We start from the raw sequence: 8348 nt of genomic DNA on the forward strand, positions 1-8348 counted from the left end.
GCATAGAGACTTATATAAAATTCAAAACCCGCGGGAATCCGACAGCGGGAAGATGCTGTTCGGCCTCACTTTGGGATCCTAGTAAGGCGGGAAGTCCCTAGCCAGACTCGGATCCCGGCTGCCTAGGGGTGCTGACCTAGGAAGGTGCCACTGAATTCATCTAGCAAAAAAATGAAGAATGTCTCTATATGCAGCCTCCTCCTTTTACACTGCACTGACTGCTGCTGTGGGTCTAAACAGATACAGCCACCGCTATCAGGCTGTACTACATAGTGTCTCAGCGCTTCCTCCCTGCTGACACGTGTAACATCAAGTCATGTGAAGACATACAGAAGGCGGATGTAATTATGGCTCCCAAGGGGCACCCCCAAGGCCACTCCTCAAAGCCTTGATGCACCTTCTCCTGGACCCTGGATCCCGGCTCTCCAGGAGTAAGCAGCTCCTGACTACATGTCTGCATCTGCAGCATCGCTGTAATAATGCTGCCGCCTGTAAGAGGAACCATGCCATTTACAAGGAAAAACAAGAAAACAACTTTTAGTTAAGTAACCCTAAGAGGTTTCGACAGTACGAATATTGCACTCAGCATAAATCAGAAATTTGCTTCAGTGTCCTATACAGTTCCTAGCATGCCATTTAATATACATAGGCATAAATGATGGTCGTCACTCAAGGAATTGACAGTGAAAAATGTTGTGACTTTGTTTACAATATACTTTTTCACTTTAAAAGTCCTTTGGTGTTGTCCCTTTTCTCTGTATATGTATAATGATGTAATTCACCCCAGCCCACCTAGTGGCCCCCTGCATCTACCCTCCGAGAGGTGCAGAAAGCGGTGGATGCTGTCAGCTCCCACAGTCTCCTTCACTGGCTAGTGAAGTGGAGCCGCCGTCAGTGCTGCAGCGCGCCGGGGACTGAATGCCTACACCAGGTTAACAGTACCCGGAAGTGCCGCAGCCGCCGGTGGTCTCGTCGTCCCGGAGGTCCATTCATCGGTGTGCAGGCTTACACACAGAAGTTTTATACCCGCCGGGGACCGAGACAGTGATAGAAGCAAGCACAGCGGGGGACGAAAGACAAGGACGATCAGAAGAAGAAGGGTAAGTATATGTACCTGAGGGTTACGGGACGCCGCACCCCCAGAACATATATCCCCCACCACACACTTGCATTTTCTATTTATACTTAAATTTCTGCTGCGATTAGCAGTACCAAGGACGGCTCTGTTTAGGGCGAAATACCACCTTTAAAAAATACATTTTTTTGCGATCAGCATTTGAACCTATACTCTGTTAACTAGATCATTTAGGTGCATTAATTTTGCGGGACTATGGTAGTGATCAGAGATTTTTTAAATTAATTTCCATGAGAATAATTCACGCCATTTGCATGGACAGTATTAACCTTTAATTGTTAAAGGATAACTTAAAGCATTTAACAAGTTGACTGGGAGGAGCACTGTGACTCCTCATTAAAAGTTTAATTGTTACCTTAATTTGTGGTTTATCTGTTTGACACAAATCAATGAAACATATGATCCCATCTGTTACATATTAAAATTAAAATTAAGACTGCACATACAAAGTTAACACTGACACCCTTTACGGTCAGATATTAGGGGCTGAGCGCTGTGTTATACATACTCTGCAATTTACCTAGTAGGATAGATCACCTACAAACATTAGCAGCTCGCCAATTTCAATAGTTAGCATTGCCTCAGTGCGCAGGTGGTAACCCTCTGAAATTGTATTCCAAGATTTGTTTTAATTGCTGCCATTTGCCCTGACTAAGAGACATACAGTACTGTACCTCCTAAGATATAAAATGGGGGAGAGACCACACAGCTGGCATGTGTGTTCATCAGAAAAATATCAATGTTTGCAGTAGAATATCTCCCAACCCCCCTGATTGCACAATCGTACAAACGGCAGATCGGTAGCACTAGTTGATAGTTATGAAGATATTCTGTATACAGGACTCCAGCCAGACACAGAAAGTCTGTTTTTAGTTTTTGTTTCCACCATGTAAATTTCCATTGAGATTGGCATCTAAAAGGGGCTGCAGAATGGTAGTAGTCATATGGTGATGTGTGGTCAGGGTAGGCAGAGTAGGCAGAGCCTCACCTGTAATATTCCAGTGTATCCCAGCGTTTTGAATTTTAACACTATCATAATAATACTAGAGATGTGCACCGGAAATTTTTCGGGTTTTGTGTTTTGGTTTTGTATTCGGTTCTGCGGCCGTGTTTTGGATTCGGACGCGTTTTGGCAAAACCTCCCTGAAATTTTTTGTTGGATTCCGGTGTGTTTTGGATTCAGGTGTTTTTTTTCAAAAACTCCTCAAAAACAGCTTAAATCATAGAATTTGGGGGTAATTTTGATCCTATAGTATTATTAACCTCAATAACCACAATTTCCACTCATTTCCAGTCTGTTCTGAACACTTCACACCTCACAATACTATTTTTAGTCCTAAAATTTGCACCGAGGTCGCTGGATGACTAAGCAAAGCGACCCAAGAGGGCAGCACAAACACCTGGCCCATCTAGGAGTGGCACTGCAGTGTCAGATAGGATGGCACTTAAAAAAAATTGGCCCCAAACAGCACATGATGCAAAGAAAAGAGAAAAAGAGGTGCACTGTGGTCGCTAGATGGCTAAGCTAAGCGACACAAACACCTCAATATCACAGGAATTATTAATTCTAATCAATGGTATTATTGGTCCAAATCACTGGAAGAAAATTTCAAAATCACTGGAATTATTTGTAAACATTTGTAGAAAGTCGCTGCTTTCTGATTACAGAATTGCTCAGATATTCCTGCGAATCCACAATCCCTTCCCAGAGGAAAAATAAATTGAGAAACTGTTGTTTGAGAATGTTTGTTCTCTTTCCCTTACAAAGGAACAAACCACTTTCCAAGAAGACTGACGTTTTTGGGATTATGGAGACATAATGTTTTGAATATAAATCCTAAAGCAGGTGGTGTATTAAAGCAAAAGAGTGCAAGAGACCAGCCATGCAGTTTCTGAAATATTATGACAAAATGTTACTGTATTTCATAAGCACTCATTCCTAACTCTGCTAAGTACTGTTTGGTATACTGTATCTGGCTTCCATGAGGTAGTTGTCCATTATTTCAGCCTCCATTGACCTTTTTGAAAGCGGTAGAAGTTATTGATTCTTTTTTTTTATTTTTATTTTCCCCTATTTATAATTTTCTCCTGCATAGCCCAGTAAAATGTTGCAATGTTAAGTATTGACTTGTGCCATCTGGGGGTCCACTTCTTCACCAAACCCAGCCAAATCTCATCCTAACCCTCTGTTCCACGTTCTCTATGTACCCCTTCTGTGTCACCCATGTCTGTCTACCCCTCCCCTTTAGATTGTAAACTCTCATGAGCAGGGTCCTCTTCCCTCATGTGCTTATCCTTTGTCTTACTTTAATAATCTTCAACTGTACCACATCCAGCAGTCTTCTGCCACCTGATACTTATTCCAGTTTCATCTGCTGATGTAACTATGTAAATTTACCCTGTACTTGTCCTATACTGTCATCAACTGTAAGTTGCTGTTTTCCTGTTTGATTATTTATGTACTCTGAAATTGGGTGCTGCAGAACCCTTGTGGCCCCATATAAATAAGGGATAATAATAATAATAATAATAATATAGGGTGTATAATCCCCAGGTGTATCTCACACATCACACAGTACAGTATATAGGGTGTATAATCCCCAGGTGTATCTCACACATCGCTCAGTACAGATTACAGGATGTATAAAATCACCAGGTGTATAACACAAGTCGAAAGAACAAAGTTGTGGATCTGCACCAGCTTTACAATTAAGTGTTTGAGATTGTACGAAAAAATGAATGTATGTACCAAAATACTGACTATTATTTTACATTGTAAATAGTACTAAACTTTGGCGGTGCTCCCATGGATTTTGTAGTTAACCTACAGACAACAAACAAGAGAAAGACAAAATAACCTTGTGTGGAAGCACTCATTAATTGGATATAGAAAAGAATGTGAAAGGAGTATATGGTTGAGGAGGTGACCCCTTAGAGTCCTACCTCAAAAAGGATTAAAAATTAGCTTTTATTGATTATCTTATTAAAATTCGCTTGGGTGAACAAAAAGTGAATAATAGTATAACAATTGATTTTATCTAGATTGCCGTTGTACCAAATATGGTTCTAGATATAACAGGTGAAAATGTAGATGTAGATATAATTATGGTATAATTATTTGAAAGAAACAGTATATATGGGTCACAGACCAATCGGAATATCTAGTAAGCTTTGAGAAAACAAGAAGAGAGGATAAGATAGGATTTTCCTGATAGGAAAAAGGCCCACAGCACCTAGTATTCCCTGGAGGTCTCCCATCCACGTACTGACCAGGCCAAACCTGCTTAGCTTCCAAGATCGGACGTGATCGGGCGCATTCAGGATAGTATGGCCGTGGGCCAATTGTATCAGGAATTTAAGTATTTGTTGGGTTACTTTGAAAATTAAATAATCCACTAAGGAGTTCCAATCAATAGGACTGGTGTGATAATTGCTTAATGACTGTGGATAAATAAATAAATAAATAAATTGAAACCTGAAGGGTTGGGGGTTGCCACTTTGAGAGTGTCCACTGTAAATAGGCAATGAACTTTGATTGGGTTGCACAAACTTGATGACAAACGTTCTCTTTTCTCTAATTAGAGATAATTACAAATGATCATGCAATTCCTAATTGGTGGTAACCGTGGGTACTGGATTTGTCAAGTCCCACAACATAAAGGTATAAGTGTCCTTTTTTAATACTGACACGGTTAATAAAATTTCTACCTCCTGTGTGAGTTTTGCATCCTGTAAGCTTGCTGAAATAAATACAAAGTGGCAAACATTAAATGCGAACAGCAAAAATTGTTGCCTTTGTCCCCATGTGGGAATAATGATTGCAATGTTGGTATTGGCAACTTACAATTTAAATCCTTATGAAAAAATACGTAAAAAATGAAAAAAATTGAAAAAATAATAATGAAAAAGAATTGAAAAAGATGGAAAAAATTAGAAGGTATAAATGAAAGTCTTATTTTTCCATGTGCTTACAATGTTATTCCTTAATTAGAAATTAATAGGTTCATTCCTAAATATACATGTGGAGCAGGCATTTAGAGTAATTAGACCCAAATTAAAGGTCTTTAGCGCTACTGAAGTACAGATGTAGCATATACAGTACATATGGAGCAGGCATTAGAGTAATTAGACCAAATTGAAAGTCTGTAGCGCTACTGAAGTACAAATGTAGCATATACAGTTACCGCTTCCGGAGATGTGAGTGTCCCGGCAGCTGATCGGTGTAACCTGCTAAACGAAGCTGACCGTGCTCCGAGGTCTGAGACCGTGCGGCAGCCCGTTCCGGAGAGGGCGAAGCCGCAGAGACGTCACTGTCTGGACGTCCTTGTTCTGACGTACGTTTCACCTGTGGAACAGGCTTGTTCACAGAAGTCCTGTGTGGTCCGTAGCCCTGGTTTCCTTTATGTTGAATATGCGGACCAATAGACTGCTTGGGAATTGATGATCAGTAAATGTTGCTCAGCTGGACTGGAATCATTAACGGGATTGATAACAGAAATTTGTTTAATAAAGATGATGAATAGATAATGAATAAATAATGAATGGATTCACTAGCAATATAAGGAAAGAATGTGGTATTGCGGACATGCCAGTATATTAGGTGTCCTGAGCAATTGGAATGAGAAAGATAAAATGAAATTAGGAATAAGAATAGAGGTAAACTTGGAATCTAAATTAAATATGAATGATTGACTGAGAAAATCATATATTGATATAAACATATGATTAGAATGATAATGAAAATAAATATAAATATAAAATGAAGAATTGAATGTATATGAATGTATAAATAAAAAATAAACATAAAAATAAATATAAATATAAAAATAAAAATAAAAATAAAAAATAAATAATAAAAATAAAAATGTATATGGATATGAGATTGAGTGTATGATTTTGTTCTGGACCTTTGACAGTATTGGGATTTATGAATTAGTGGGAATTGATGTATGATAATGATGATGGTAAAAATATATAATATTGTGAAAGTTATATAGATTTGTGAAAATAAAGTTGTGAAAATAAAGTGGTAGGAGTGATGCTCAGTTGTGTGACCGTTGGTGAAGTGCAGATTTTGTAGATGATGAGGAGTGAAGGGTATAGGTGTGGTTGTGAGGAAGGGAAAAATAATGATTGGTTGGAGATTAGGGTGGGGTGGCAGGGAGAGAGAGGGAGAGGGGAAATGGATGTGGGGGGGTGCCAGAGTGAAGTGAAAGGGTGTTGTGGTGTAAGGTAGGGAGGTGAATGTGTGGCTGTCTGGGGAAGGAAATATTTTTTGTGAGTGTGGAAGATGAGGAGGAAAGGAAGAGAAATGAAAATGAGATGAAGTAAATTTGAGTAAAATGGAGATTGGTGTGAAAAAGAGAAAGAAAAAGAAGAAGAAGAAAGAGAGAGTGATTTGGGTGAGAGATGATTGGTTGCAAAAGAATGGATGTTGGAAAAAAGAGAAAAAAAGGGAAAGAAAGAGGGAGGAAACATTTTATGAGAATTAGGGGATGATGATTATATTGTGGGTGATGAAAGGACGTACCATGGGTGATAGCTAAGGAAGGTGACTCTGTGCTGCGGAAACCTGGAGTGAGAGAGGGAAAAGGGGGGGGGGGAGAAGAGGGGGAAAGAGAGGAAAGGGATGTAAAGGAAGGAAATAAGCGTGGGGAAGAGGGGAGGAAGGGGTTGGGGGATTGTGGTGAAAAAAAGGGGGGGAAAGGGGGGGGGGAATATTGGAGGGACGATAGAAAGGGAGAAAAGGTGGAAGAGGGGGAAAGGAAAACAGGAGAAAGGAAAGAGGAGGAGAAAATTACAAGGGAGAGACAGTAAGAAGAATGAAGAGAAAAAGAGAGAAGAGAGAAAGGAGAAAGGAGAAAAACAAGGGAAAATGAAATGTCTAAATAGCTGAAGGTCTATGATTGGTGAAGTGAGGGAAGAAAGAAAGGAAGAAAGAAGGAAGAGACAAAGATAGTGGAATGTGAGGGAGAGAAGTTGAGAGGTTTGTACATGGTGAATTGTGCCCTGTTATTTAGAATTAGAGAAAGACACTGTAGTTGATGTATTCGTTGAGGCCCTTAGGCATGAGGGTGTCCAGTTGGAAGATCCATTCTGATTCTTTCTTTTGTAGAGCTTCATTGATATCACCTCCTCTTAGTCCCAATTTAACATGTTCCAAGCAAAAGACACTAAGGTCATCAGTCTTACTGTTGTGATGGTGAAGAAAATGCCTTGCAACAGTAGTGAGTTTCCTGAATCTAGCTGTGTCCGATTTTGCATTTCGTACATTCCCTATATGTTCTAAAGTTCTCACCTTAAGCATACGAGATGTCATGCCCACATATTTGAGTTTACATGGGCATGTAATGCAGTAAATGACATTTACTGTTTTGCAGTTGAAAAACTCATCAATCTTGATCACTTGATTAAATTTATCTGTTATGTTCGTTTGATTCTTAACATGTGGACACGCTCGGCAGTCACCACATGGGTAGCTGCCCTTTAGGGTTGTTTTAGACTTTGATGGATATGAGAAGTGACTTCTGACCAATTTATCTTTTAGATTGGGTGCCCTTCGCCAACTCATGCTAACGTTATCTCCAATGTGTTTGGCAAGGTCTTCGTCCATTTTCAAAATATGCCAATGGGATTGTAAGATTCTTCTGGCTTCTTTCCAGTGGTTGCAAAAATCACCTATGAATCTCAGTGTAGATTTATCATCCTTGGACTTTTTTTCTTGAAATACCAAAGAGTCACGTGACACTTTTTCAACTTCAGATCTTGTTTTTTTGATTAAGCGATTGCTATAACCCCTATCTTTTAGTCTCTCAGAAAGTTCAAGGCTTTTGGACTTGAAGGTAGACTCCTCCGAGCAGTTACGTTTTAATCTAAGAAATTCACCTTTGGGAATGTTCCTAATTGTTGGGGGAAAATGACCACTTGATGAGTGTAAGAGACTATTAGTAGAAGTTTCTTTTCTGAAGATCTCCGTTGCTATGTTGTTATCAGTATCCCGGTATATCCTGAGATCTAAAAAGGGAATACTGGTTTTACTGCTGACATGAGTGAATTTAAGATTGATATTATTGTTGTTCAGAGATAAAATGTATTGTTCCAGTTTATGTTGTGTGCCGTCCCAGATCAGAAAGATGTCGTCAATGAAGCGTATCCAAATGACAATATGGTTGATGTATTCTTCTTGACTCTCATTGAAAACTATTTCACGTTC

At 39.4% G+C, this 8348-nt stretch overlaps 1 pseudogene; it reads right to left on the minus strand.

Annotated features, from left to right (window-relative positions):
* Positions 1–4356: 4356 nt before the first annotated feature.
* On the minus strand, positions 4357–4474 carry LOC134930551 (5S ribosomal RNA; annotated as a pseudogene).
* Positions 4475–8348: the final 3874 nt, after the last annotated feature.

This window comes from Pseudophryne corroboree, chromosome 5, assembly GCF_028390025.1.
Source record: "Pseudophryne corroboree isolate aPseCor3 chromosome 5, aPseCor3.hap2, whole genome shotgun sequence".
In the NCBI taxonomy this organism is placed as follows: Eukaryota; Metazoa; Chordata; class Amphibia; order Anura; family Myobatrachidae; genus Pseudophryne; species Pseudophryne corroboree.